The sequence below is a fragment of the Orcinus orca genome, chromosome 2 (genome assembly GCF_937001465.1).
Source record: "Orcinus orca chromosome 2, mOrcOrc1.1, whole genome shotgun sequence".
Lineage (NCBI taxonomy): Eukaryota > Metazoa > Chordata > Mammalia > Artiodactyla > Delphinidae > Orcinus > Orcinus orca.
This window is the reverse complement of record NC_064560.1, coordinates 13,227,186-13,241,108: the sequence shown is the minus strand read 5'-3', so window position 1 is coordinate 13,241,108 and position 13,923 is coordinate 13,227,186. Positions and strand designations below refer to the sequence as shown.

The 13,923-nt window shown below is 37.1% G+C and overlaps 1 long non-coding RNA gene across 1 annotated transcript; it reads right to left on the bottom strand.

Annotated features, from left to right (window-relative positions):
- Window positions 1-2,177: 2,177 nt before the first annotated feature.
- Window positions 2,178-10,289, bottom strand: LOC117197041 (uncharacterized). Its single transcript, XR_004477511.2, has 3 exons — window positions 8,866-10,289; window positions 5,908-6,127; window positions 2,178-5,524 (listed from the first exon to the last, which is right to left on the bottom strand). It is a non-coding gene; the product is annotated as an uncharacterized LOC117197041 (long non-coding RNA).
- Window positions 10,290-13,923: the final 3,634 nt, after the last annotated feature.

The following is a 13,923-nucleotide window of genomic DNA, read 5'->3' as shown; positions in this document are numbered from 1 at the left end:
AATCTACCTGTACCTTATTTTTGTGTAAGGTGTGAGACAAGGGTTAAGATAGTTTTTTTTCCACTTAGATATCCAATTGACCCAGCACCAATCCTTTTCCTACTGGCCTGCAGTGTCCACCTTGGTCAAAAATTAGGTAATTGTACATGTATGGGTCTTTTTCTGGATTCTTCATTCTGTTCTATGTGGTGGCTTGTCTATCTATGCAGGAATACCACATTGTCCTAATTACTATAGCTTTGTCATATAAATCCTAGTATTTGAAAATGAAACCTTCTTCCTCCTCCAACCTTGTTCTTTAAGATTGCCTTGGGTATTGCTCACTCTTTGCATTTCCATATTAATTTTAGAATCAGCTTCTCAATTTCTACAAATCAAAAAGTCAAAGCTAAATGGGATTTTGATTGGGAGTGTGCTGTTCATAGGGCTTTGGAAGCTGAAGAAAAAGAAAGGACACATCTAGAATTTAAGAAGAAGATCAGAAGAAACATTGTGTGTTCAGTTAATATTTGTTCAGTGCCTGATTTTGGCCATGCCCTCTGTGAGGTGTGGTGGTGTGTGGAGAGACACTGAGAAACAAGACACTACCTACACTTAAGGGGCATTCTAGTGGATCTCTGAATTCCTCACTGAGACTCTCCATAGAATTGATGCAGTCTGTGTGTTGCTTTTTAATCATGACAGTTTTATAATGGGTGAGACCAGACACCTGCTGAGGCATTTTATGATCATTTGTAAATGTCTTCCTGATGAAACTGAGAGCTTTTCAAGTCCTCATGAGGTTCACTTAGGAAATAGAAGCTCAGAGTTTACTGAATTCTTAATATGTGCCACTGAGTATCTTATAGATTTTATTTAATTCTCATGACAACATCACCCAACAATGAGGTAAATATTATTATCCCCATTTTTACAGATGAAGAAACTGAGTCTTAAAGGGGTTGAGTACTTTCCCCAAGATCATACAACAAGTATATTACAGATCTAGGGTTGAAACCCAGATCTTCCTGATTCCAAAGCCAGTGCTCTTAACCACTATAAATCAAAAGTAGAAATGATATAAAATGACTTATCCCTATGATTTAATTCCTTGCAGCAGATCTGCATGTGCAATGTTATAACAGAAGAGCCATGATATGAATGGAATATTCAACAAAGATGGACATATATGAATTTGTTGGTGTTTCTACAGTACTTTGGGGGTGGGGTGGGTGGGGTAGGGGGAGACAAAGTATCCAGAGTGATAGGGAAACTAGGATCAGTTATCTGGCCAGGTTGGCGCTGAATGGAGTAAAAATCCAAGCAGTTTTGAAGGATGGGACATTGGTAATACATGGTGCAGGTAACTATGGTCACCTGGCATAAAGTGCTCTTTCATACAAGGCACTGAGAAACCCAAGGCCTATTCGCAATAAACAGCATAAAAGATGTGAAGGATTCAAAGACTGCAGGGCAGGATAGGTGCTTCTAAGGGTATTGGAGAGCTTAAAGAAAGAAAATGGATTTTATCAAGGACTCAAACTAGGGACTTTCTATGATTTTCCTTAAAGAATCTCTTATCTATTGTGCAGCAGGGCTGATAGACCTCAAAACAGATGCTGAGACTACTGAAAATTGAACATCCACTTAGATCTTGTGAGTTGTCTAATTTCAATACCAGGTGAAGTACCAGCCTCACCAGATCCCTCATGTTCAAGTTAAGATGCTGAGTAAGAAAGTGTAGGACTTGAGAACTGAAGTATGAATACATGGGAGGATTAGAAAAACTCAGAATAAACTGAAACTCCAACCCCATGGAGTTTCCCTTGCCGACCGAAGCGGATGACTCTTCTTGCCTTGCTTGAAGACTCTGTAAAGACCTGATCTGAGAAATATTTTCTTCATGCCTTACCTCCTCCACCCATCATTGTGTCTGTCTCTATGTCTATCTAGCTATATGGTTACATATATATGTATGTGTGCTTATGGGTGTGTATATATAACTATATATAGTCACACATACATATATAACTACACACATATATACATATGTAACTATATGTAGTTATGTAAACATATATAATTATATACACATATATACATAAGTAACTATATATGTCATATATGAAATACATATATTAGTATATAGAATATATATAGTATGTAATAACATGTATTATATACATCCTATCATGCCTTGGAGGAGATAGGCTATAATAACAAAATCCAATAAAAGAAATACCAACTATACATCAAAAGAATTGTAGGATTATGCTAATTTATATTGGTAAACTTTGGAAATGGATTCTGAGGGTGTTAGGCTAAGACTAAGGGACAGAATTTTAGGTCAGACTGAATTTATTGGGTGTATTGACACCAGCAGCTGGGAATGGGTCTAATGGTTTTCCCAGTTGGTTGACTGAAACCTGGCTAAGTAAAGTTGAGCCACCAGAAATTCCTTGATATAATGTCAAGGAAAAATACAAATAGCAGAGAGAGAAAAATGTTGGAGTGGATTAATCATGCAGAGGCTGCTCTCATAACACCTAACTGTGTCCCCTTAGCGGGTCCAGAGATACACCTTGGTGAGGGGGATACCAACATCGAAGAACAAGTGAATGAACATTGTACTGGCTGTTTGATGTAGCCTGGGCATGTGTTGGTTGAAATGGGCTCCTGATTTCATTCCCCGATGAACTCACAATGGGAGTCCCAAGGTCCCAGGGTAGTATCACCAGGGCAAGGTGTGTGTGGCAGCAGAATGGGAGTGGTAAATAGAGTGAACCCTACAAGGATTTTTGCTAGTGGCTATTTCAGTATCCAGTCCCTAGAACCAAAATAGGTAGTTGGCCCACGAAGGGCCTATTTGATCTAAATAACAAACCTCTTCCGAGTCTGTTGTAAGAGACATGCTCTGAGCCTTGGCGGTGGGATTTCAGAGCCACTCACCTGATTCCTGAACCTGAGTTGGTTCAGTGACCCAGAGCGTCTGCACTGAAGGGGGAGTGAGGACCCATGGAGGAAAAACGTGCCACAACGACACACGTATGTACTGTGAATCTTCATCCTGGACTTTCCCAAAAGTACCTGCGGGTCATTGATCAGGGGAAGAGTACACTGTAAAGGCAAATACCTAGATGTTTGGGGGATTATTGGAAACTGGCTCAGAACTAACTCTAATTCCTGAATGAAATTGTGGTTTACAGGATAGAAAGAGATTGTTCCCTTACTTCCTTTAATCTTAGCTGGAATACAGCCTTCCCTGGCCACTCTATTCAAGAGTGCAAACACCTCCCCATCTAGAACTCCCTATCCCCCTTCCTTGACTTATATTTTGCTCCATAGAATTTGTTGCCTTCTAAGGTACTATATTATTTAGTTAGTTTATTGTCTGTTACTTCCTTTTAGAACATAAGCTCCATGAAGGCAAGGATTTTTTCCTGTTTTGTTTCTTGCTGTGTCCCATGCAGCTAGAACAATGTCTTGCATAGAATCGACACCTACAATGCAGTTATTGAATAAATTAAAATGAGAAATAAAGTTTTGATCTGTGTTTGTCTCACATAAGCCCAGTAGGACCCTGATTTCATACATCTGTTGCTAAGTGCATAAAGGAATAGATGAACTGAAAGACGGAAAGAGTGACTCCTTTTCATAGCAAGCAGGAAGGGCCACATTCAGATCCCTTGGAGCATTCCCTGTTTGTCCCTCTACACCAACAAGTCACCAAAGAGCAATTCCCCATACCTGAGGGGTCACAGAGATAAAGGCCGTCATAACAAACCTAACAGATGCAGGGATATGATTCTTTTCACATCACCATTTAAGTCACCTGTACAGTCAGTGAAGCTGATAGACATTTGAAAAAGACAGCATATTATCAAAAATTTAATTCAATCAAAAATTTGGAGAAGTAGACAGTGAACTGATATCCATGGGATTCACTTATGCCTCACTCAGAAGTAGCTGGCCTTATGGAATGGTGGAATAATGATACGTGTTCTTGACAGATTGGTGTGTTCTCTTATGGGATGCAGCAAATGTTCTTAACCAGCAACCAATTCCCCCACAACCAAAGGGGTGAAATACACAACTGGGCAGATGCTTGTTACTCTTTTTTGCTACTCAATATCTGAACTCTTTCTCTGTATTTGTAGAACCCTTCACTTTATGACCACCTTTTAAGCTGAAAATGTGAAACACTTCTTTTTTTTCAGATTCTGTGCACCTAAGTGAGAGCTATCAGTCAAATGCATCTACCAGTTCAAAGTCTTGGGAACCAGCAACACAAAAGACACAAGGGTCGTGGTGCTCTGGTGACAGATGCCAACTGTGGCTGTTTCCTGAATCAACAAAGGGCACTAGTTCCAGCAGGACCCTCCTGTGGCCAGTCAGTGACAGGATCTGCACGCAGCTATCCTGTGTGCAGTGCTGTCCTCCATGGAGCAGTGCTGTGGGCGATTTGGGGTGGTGTTTCCTGGCTGGGTGGCCACCATGCAGTGGTGTGCTGAAGCCAGCTTTCCCCACTTGTAAAAGGTGATTGCTAAATTTTCAGGAATTTTGTGAGCCAGTCATTAAATGTAATATTAAATTATATAAACTTACAATTAAATAAATTATATATAAAAAAGATAATAAACTCAAAACTCATCCTTTTCTAATTATTTTACTATATTTTACTGTTATCTATGGACTTTAAGCTTATTTACATCTATTGCATCTGTATCATACATTTCTTCCCGATTCCATGTTCACTGACATCACACTGGGAGCTTGGACATCAGCCATCTTGGGAGTATTTACACTATTGAAACTGGCACGCACCAGAAATCAAGGCTTGATTTGTTATTTTGTTGTCTAGAATTTGATTGTCTAGAATTTAAGTGATGGAAAAATGTTAATACAAATCAAAAGTGTGTCATGTTTATAACCATTACTTGTAAATAACAGAGAAATTAAGAAAACATGTTTTTTCCCAGAGAGCTGGTTTCACTCCCCAAAAGCCTCATTCTCTGATCTTCCCAGAGATTCTGAGAGCAATCTACTATCCTTTAAAAAAAATCTTTTTCTGAAGAAATCAGAGTATGTTTCTAGAGACTAAGAAAACTGATGAATACACTATCTGTAACAGGATAGTACCTTTTCAGTAGCATGTAACAAAAATCTCTACCATGAGCCTACAGTGTTCAAGGGAAGGCAGGACTCTGCCACTGAGCCTCAGCTTGTAACAAGAACATTCCAATCCTTTGAACAGTAGTTCAATTCCTGTTTAAAACTGTTCATCTTTCTATACATCCCAATTTAGCGGCAACATCTCTTCCACATCTTATAACATACACCTAGTGTCCCCAAACGCAAGTTTGTATTTTGATGTAGGACTATTTTACATATTTTTGAGGAATTTAGCTACTCTATTAAAAGTCACAAACATTTATTGAGTGCCTACTACATACTGTGGCAGCAGCTGTTGAAGAATAAAGAGAAGTTTCGTGTGGTCCTTGAAGAACTTTATCATTCAGTACTAGAGATGACACATACACAACGGCTGTAATTCAAAATGAAACGTTAGGAAACAAAAAAGGGGTTCAAATTTCTGTGAAACCTAATTTCAGCAAGATAACAACTAAGCAATCGTACCATCTATAACAATAAGCCAAGCTTGATAATGTGTCATCCAAATAAAAGTCTTAATTGTTTTTTTCAACGTGAAAGAGAGGAGCCGGACAGACCTGGGCTTAAGAAGCTCCCCGGCAATTTGCTTGCTCTATGTACCAGTTAATAGTCCAACCAGGGAAGCAGGACCGCTAGGAGTGATATGGACTAAGGGGTTCATCACAGGGATTAGACATTATACGACTGTGGGAGAAGATGTGATAGCAGAGGTCTGTGAAGGACGGGGAAGGTGGAGGATCAGATAAAGCCACTAACCTGTGAACATGAATGGGAGTCTATCGAGGGCTCTCCGGAAGGCCAACTCCTCTGCTGCTGGCCCCGAAGCCACCTGCCTGCAGACTGGCAAGACAGGCTGTGGGGAAGGAAAGCTGGAGGCAGACTGGTGGGAGACAAGCACACCTGCTTGTAGTAACACAGTGTGTTGGCTTTATACATGTCTCTCGCTGCATCTAATCTGGCCCAGGATCGAGAGCACCTGAAGGAGGAGATTGGCCGATGCTGAGGGAGCTGCTGCCTCAAGCCAACGAGGTGAGCCAACGAGGACATCAGCAGCAGCCTGCTTTGAGGGTAATGCTGCCGCTTCATCCTGCATTTCGAATGTTGCACAGATTTCTCCTGGGGCCAACTTTAGACAGGAACCGAACGAGTCAAGGAATTTGGAGAAACCTAACTGCAGTTTAGCTAAACTGACACAGTATCAAGCCACCATTCTATGTTACCTCAAGTAAAACCACCTTAGCGTCGGTTTCCTCATTTGGCAAAAGGAAATAATTGGGGATAGTGTAACAACTGGGAGAGTTGTTGTGAGGCTGCATATCTCAAGGCATAGTTCATAGTATCTAGTATGTAGTCGATGATTTATCTTACGAAGCAGATCATTTTAAGGCCTTTAATGCCAGTTTTATAGTATTTCCCTCTATATTTCAAATTACCCTCTTTTGATGAAATTATCACGATGATTTGCTTTTTTTTTAAAAGAAATTACGTTTAATTTTCTTGAAATATATTTCAAAATTGTATGTCATTTTCCTCTGGATAGAAATGATTTTTAATTTTATTGAGAGTAAAACTCATATGCAGTTAACATTTGTATTTATGGCCCCAAACTTGAAAATAAGTATATGATTTAGCCACCAACAGCCTGGTCTTCAACCTATACTGATAAGAATTTTTAGATCCCTCCAAAATAATTGTGATCCTCTCTGATCTATAAATTCCAATTAGTATAGGCTGAATACCAGGCTGTTGAGACAAACTTATGCCAAAAAACAACAACAAAAATATTCCTTATTCATCAGAAATTCTCATTTAACTGAGCATCCTATATTTTATATGGCAACCCTCTCTGATTCTCCGTTCTTCTAAGGAACCCTGATCTCACTAATCCAAAAATCTCTTCTACTGTTCTACCCTCTCATACTATTTTTGCTGTCAATTCCCATAGCAATTCACTTCACACTCAATATATCCCAAGATGAAGCATGACCTTAACCTCTAAAAGGGCTACCTTTTCCATCATGTCACATCTGTCTGCACTCTTGACATTCTTCTCATCTCTTCAGATAGAATCTTGGGTTCATTTGTGAGTACCCCTCTCCATCTTTACCAACTTCCAGCCAGACACGACTAAGTTCTGTCAATTCCTTCTTTAAAGTGACTTCCAAGTGCTCCTTTCCTCTTCCTTTTTACTGCCACCATCCCTCCCCTGACTGTCATCTGCTAAATAGTCCCTTTAAGCCCAGTCTCCTTTTTTGATCCTGTCTGAATCCTACTCATCTTCCTAAAACACTGCTGTCTCACTGTTCTCTGCTGCTCAAGAACTACAGCTGCTTGCTCTTGTCTATTGTGTTAAGTACTGTAACTAATGTAAAATGTTTTGCTCTTTGAAGAACAATGTTAAGAAAATAAAAAGACAAGTGGCAATTCTCTCAAGAAAAAAATAGGTAAACTAAATAGTATTATATCACCTTAAAAAATAAATGTATAGCTAAAGACCTTAAAACAAAGAAAACTGCAGGCCCAGATGGCTTCCCTGGTGAATTCTACTACATATTTATGGAAAAAATAATACTAATTCTACACAAACTTTTCCAGGAAATAAAAGAGGATGGAAGTCAGTATTACCCTGATACCAAAAGGAGACTAAGATATTAGAAAAAAAGAAAACTAAAGACCAATATGTCTCATGAACATACACACAAAATCTTCAACAGAATATTAGCAAATCATACCCAGCAATATATAAAAGGGATAATACAACAAGACCAAGTAGGCTTTACACCACAAATGAAAGTTAGTTTCAAATTTTAAAAATCAATGTAATTTACCATATTAAGACTAGAGAAGAAAGACTGTATGGTTATCTCAACAGATACAGAAAAAGGCTTTGAAAAAATTCAGCATCTATTCATGATTTTAAAAAAAAAACCTCTCAGCAAACTTGGTTTATAAGGGATGTTCTTATGTTCCTCAACCTAAGAAAATATACCTATAAAAAACTTACAACTAACATCATAGTTAATGATGAAAGACCAAAGGCTTTCCCTAAAGATGAAGAGCAAGGGAAGGATATCCACTTTCACCAATCCTATTCAACATCATACTGGAGGTCCTAGTCAGTGCATAAGGCACGAAAATAAATTAAAGACATACAGATTGGGAAGGAAGAAATAAAATGATCTCTATTAACAGAAGACAGGCTTGTCTACACAGAAAAAAATCCCAAATGGAATCTATAAAAAGCTACTAGTACTAATAAGTGAGTTTAGCAAGGTCATAGGCTGTAAGGTCAATATACAAAACCAATTTTTTTTTTTTTTTTTTTTTTTTTTTGCGGTACGCGGGCCTCTCACTGTTGTGGCCTCTCCCGTTGCAGAGCACAGGCTCCGGCCGCGCAGGCTCAGTGGCCATGGCTCACGGGCCCAGCTGCTCCGCGGCATGTGGGATCCTCCCGGACCAGGGCACGAACCCGTGTCCCCTGTATTGGCAGGCGGACTCTCAACCACTGCGCCACCAGGGAAGCCCTGTATTTTTATATACTTGCAATGGATACTTAGAAAAATGAAATTTTAAAAGGTATCATTTAAAATAGCACCAAAAGCATAAAATATTTAGGCATTAATCTAACAAAATATGTACAAAATCTGCATGCTCAACTATGAAGCACTGATGAGAGAAATCAAAGGAGACATATATATAAAAGTAGAGACATACCATTATCATGGATTGGAAAACTCAATATTATCATTTCTTCTCTAAGTTGATCTACACGTTCGATGTGATCCCAACCAAAATCCCAGCAGTCCTTTCTGTAGAATTCAACAAACAGATTCTAAAATTTATGTGGAAAAAGCAAACAAAATAGAACTGCCAAAACAATTTTGAAAAAAAAAAAAAAGTTGGAAGACTCACACTACCTGCTTTTAAGACTTGCATAAAGCTACAGTAATTAATACTGTGTCAGTATTGGCAAAAGGATAGACACACAGATCAATGTGTCAGAAAATACAGAAATAGACCCACATATATATAGTCAACTGAATTTTCACAAAAGTGGAAAGGTAATTCAATGAAGACCGGATAGTTTTTCAACAAATGGGACAAAATAATTGAATATCCACATGCAAGAAAACCCCAACTTAATTCATATATCACACAATATATAAAAATTGACTCAAAATGGATCACAAACTCCTAAATGTGACATCTAAAACTGTAAAACTTCTAGAAGAAAACCTAGGTGAAAAAGCTTTGTGACCTTGGTTAAGGAAAGGTTTCTTAGCCACAACACCAAAGTACAATCCATAAAAGAAAAAAATGGGACTTAATCAAAAATTAAATCTTCTGCTCTTTGAAAGACACTCTTAAGAAAATGAAAAGACAATACATAAAATATACACAGAAATATCTGTAAAAACATATCTGATTAAGGACATGTATATAGAATACATAAAGAACTCTCAAAACTCAATAAGAAAATCACCCTATAAAAAATGGGCAAAAGATTTGAATTCACACTTCACTAATAAAGGTATACAGATGGCAGATAGCACATGATAAGATGCTTAATATCATTAGACATTACGGAAATGCAAATTAAAACCACAGTGATATACTACTACACACCTGTTAAAATGTCTTTATTCATAATCTCCAAAAACTAGAAACAATCTAAATGTCCACCAACTGGTGAATGAATAAACAAACTCTGGTATATCCATACAATGGAATACTATTCAACAATAAGAAGGAATGATCTACTGATACATGCATCAACATAGGTGAATCCAAAAATATTATACTTGGTAAGAGAAGACAGATGCAAAAACTGCAAACTGAATGATTCTATTTGTGAGACATTCCAGAAAAGACAAAACTATAGTGAGACAAAGTAAATCAATGGTTGCCTGGGATCAGGGGTGGGGCAAGTATAATGACTGTAAAGGGGAAGACGGAAAACTTGGGATCATGGCAATGCTCTGCTTCTTCAGTGTGGTGTGGTTACATGACTGCATACATTTGCCAAAACCCATTGAATTGTTCAACACTTCGGAATTGTCGAGTTTAAACCTCCATATTCTAAACCGTTTGTCCTCCATTCCACAGTAGGTAAGGGTTCTTTTTCTCTTTTTTAATATATTTATTTATTTATTTATTTATGGCTGCATTGGGTCTACCGTTGGGTCTACTACTTTCTCTAGGTGCGGCGAGCGGGGCCCACTTTTCCTTGCAGTGTGCAGGCTTCTCATTGCAGTGGCTTCTCTTGTTGCAGAGCACGGGCTCTAGGTGCGCGGGCTTCAATAGTTGTGACTCGCGGGCTCTAGAGCACAGGCTCAGTCGTTGTGGCTCATGGGCTTAGTTGCTCCGCGGCATGTGGGATCTTCGCAGACCAGGGATAGAACCGGTGTCCCCTGCACTGGCAGGCGGATTCTTAACCACTGCGCCACCAGGGAAGTCCTTCCTTATTGTTTTAAGTTTACTTTATCTTCTCGATGCCTTATGAAGCATGTGGCATTGCAAAGATGTTCCAAGCAGAGCCCAAAGGACCACAAGTTATGCATTACTCTAACTAGAGGATGAGACAGCAACTCACTGACAGTTGCTGTAACAACCAGAAAGTTTTAGATCCCATGAGCTTTGATATACTTTATGAAGGCATTGTAACTTATATAACTTTATAATGATCCTTACAGTTAAGATAAAAATAAATAAGAGATGTTCCAGAGGAAAACGTGAAGATGTATTGATTTTGCTCCTGGATACTTTCTAATGAGTTGCTAACCAAAGGAAATGGTTTAAGAAAAACTAGGGTAAGAACCAGTGGGAAGAGAAGGAATGGCCCACTAGGCCTTCAGAAGACGGAGGTGTTTACAGGATGGCTGACCATAATGGACACCGGCCTGGATTCTGAGATTCCTGGGGGACCAAGAGATGAAGGGTAAGATAATTATTGTCATCAAGGTCTTTGAGGGTATCTTATGACGGTTGCTATTAAAAGAGAGCTCTGTCAGACTCACTGTAAAGAAGTGCTAGGCAGCCCAGAAGGTTTTTATTTAATTTTCTAAGTAGGGGCTTATGTGCTTGGGGTCCTCAGATGGTTGTATCATGTGCACAACAGCTGTAAATCTGAATGGAAAAAATCTATGCCAGTGAAAACCAAATTCAAAATTACATAATCACATTATTTGGTTATAATTGCATGCATGGAGCACATGCTAAGGCTGGGCTCTGAATGCTTTGCACATACTTAGGTTCTGAACGCTTTTCAAGAGCCATATGAAAGAGATGCCATTATTACTTCCATCATACATTTGAGAAAAATGAGAAGAGAAAATAAGGTCAAGAACTAGAAGCAGGTAGGAAAGGAATTTAAACCCAGTTTTCTCTGACTCCATGTTCTGTACTGCCTTCATTCATTCAATAAATATTATTGACTGTCTGTCATGTACCTGGTACTCGTCTAATAAAAGGACTCTTTTTAAGGACAGCAAAGTAAAAAAGTAAAGAAGTAACAACCATAAAGGTTTAAATTCCATGAGCTTCAGTATACTTTAAGAAGGCATTGTAACTTATTTATATAATTTCATAGTGATCTTTACAATTAAGATAAAAATAAACTTTTAAAGCAGAATTATGAAAATCTCTCTATTTATCCAGAATACATCTCTGGATAAGTACTCCACAAAAGATTTTTTTTATTCCTTTTCAATAAATCTTTTTATCCTAATCAAGTATATTATTTGAAAAATTGACATTCTACTTGAAACTGGAGATAAATTCTAATCCTAAATTTTCCATTTAAACTCTTACATTTCCAAAATATTATTCATATAATTATTCAGATATCCTAAAGGAAAAAAAAAGAGTAACAACTATTTTCATTCAAAGAATGGCACGATATTATTCTAATACACAAAGTAGCATTATCTACTCTTCAATTATTGTATTTAGCTGGAATGATCAAATGATTATTTAAACTTTTTGCATAATGTAAAACTATGTCTGAGATTCTGATAACATCTCAGTGAAAGGTTTTCTTTTTCTTTATCATCTTAGGAATTATGTCGAGTGTGTTCAAATCTAACCAAGTCTTTCTCTTTACACTATTTTCTAAAACTTTAATAAAATAAAGGGCAGCTAAGAAAAAAAGCTTAAGACAAACACAATTAGATTGTCTTTATGCCATTTATGTCAATAGACAGATACTTAAGGCATAGCTAAAGGTTTAAGTCTGTTACTTTATGACATATGCTCCCTGCTACCCTGGCCATTACTTGACAGGATGTTTGCTTGCAAAATGACTATTTTCCTATAGTCACTCTTGATTTTAATATAACAGACTATCATTATGACTCAACTTGAACATTAGTCATCATAGAATGTCATAGTCTCTACAGACAAATATTGATCAGAGCAACTTTTAGAAACAGAATAAAAGCAAAATGAAATTTAAATGAATAAAAAAGTATTAGTTTGAAAATGCTTTTAGGTTTCTAAAAACACATTAATCATTGGTTAAAATATCTCACAAGCCTCTGTACTTTAGATTTTTATTAATGTCCACCTTGTTACAAAATTAAGGCAACCTTCAAAACCACAACAGACATAGTAGAATATTATTTTCCTTCTATTATAATTGGCAAATGTAAAATCAATATTTCCATTTTACACTGTTGAAGGAAAGAGTCCTTTGTAGAGTGAATATTCTCTATAGAAATTTATAAAACAAAATATGTATCTCTTTATTGACACCACTGGTCTTATAAAACAATTCTTCCTTTCAATTCACAAATATTTTAATTCAATTACTGTTTTTTAAAAAACAAGTTTTCTTAACTCTCTACTACTCACCTATGTATTGTAGTTGGGCCTCACTAAAAATCTTCTGTCACCTTCAGATTTTAAGAAAAGCATACAAAAATTCAGAGTTTCCTTAGGCCTCAATTGCCCATGTATTACCATCTACATTATTATTCTTTACCAAATTTCTCCTCATTTCTCGGTCTATAATTTATAGAGCACTGCAAGTCAAATAAAAGTTGCCAATTATCTGATTAATTTTGATTTAGAATACTGTTGCTCCAAATGATCCAGGACTATTTACTTTAGCACAAAATAAAAAGTTGAGTAATTACCCAGATACTAGTAACTCAAGTCCAAGTTTCTAATAACATGGACTAAATTGCCCATATTAATACAACTCTCCCTTTCACCCTGTTGCCAGTCATTATTTTCTTGGTATTTTATGACATTAAAATGATTTTACAAATCTTGCTCCCCATTCCTTTCCATAAAGTACAGATTAGAATGCTTACAAAAAGGAATGTAATTTTGAAAATTACACTTGAAAGAGTTAGAACAACTGTGGTTATTTATGTTTTAAACTTAATGAAAATAATCAAACACTTAGGGAGAAAAAAATGGAAATTTTCATCTATTTCATAGGCACTTGTTTTTACAACAGTCTATAAAATTACTTTCTGAGCATTTACCATGGTGTAAAAATCAGTTATGTATAAATCATTTATTTTCTTACCAGAGGCGAGGGGGTTGTAGGGGGATGAATGCAACAGGTGAGGGAGATTAAGAGATACAAACTGCCAGTTATAAAATAAACGAATCACCAGGATGTAAGGTACAGCATAGGAAATATAGTCAATAATATTGTAATAACTTTGTATGGGGACAGATGGTAACAAGAGTTATCATGGTGATCATTTTATAATGTATAAAAATATCGAATCACTATGCTGTACACCTGAAACTAATATA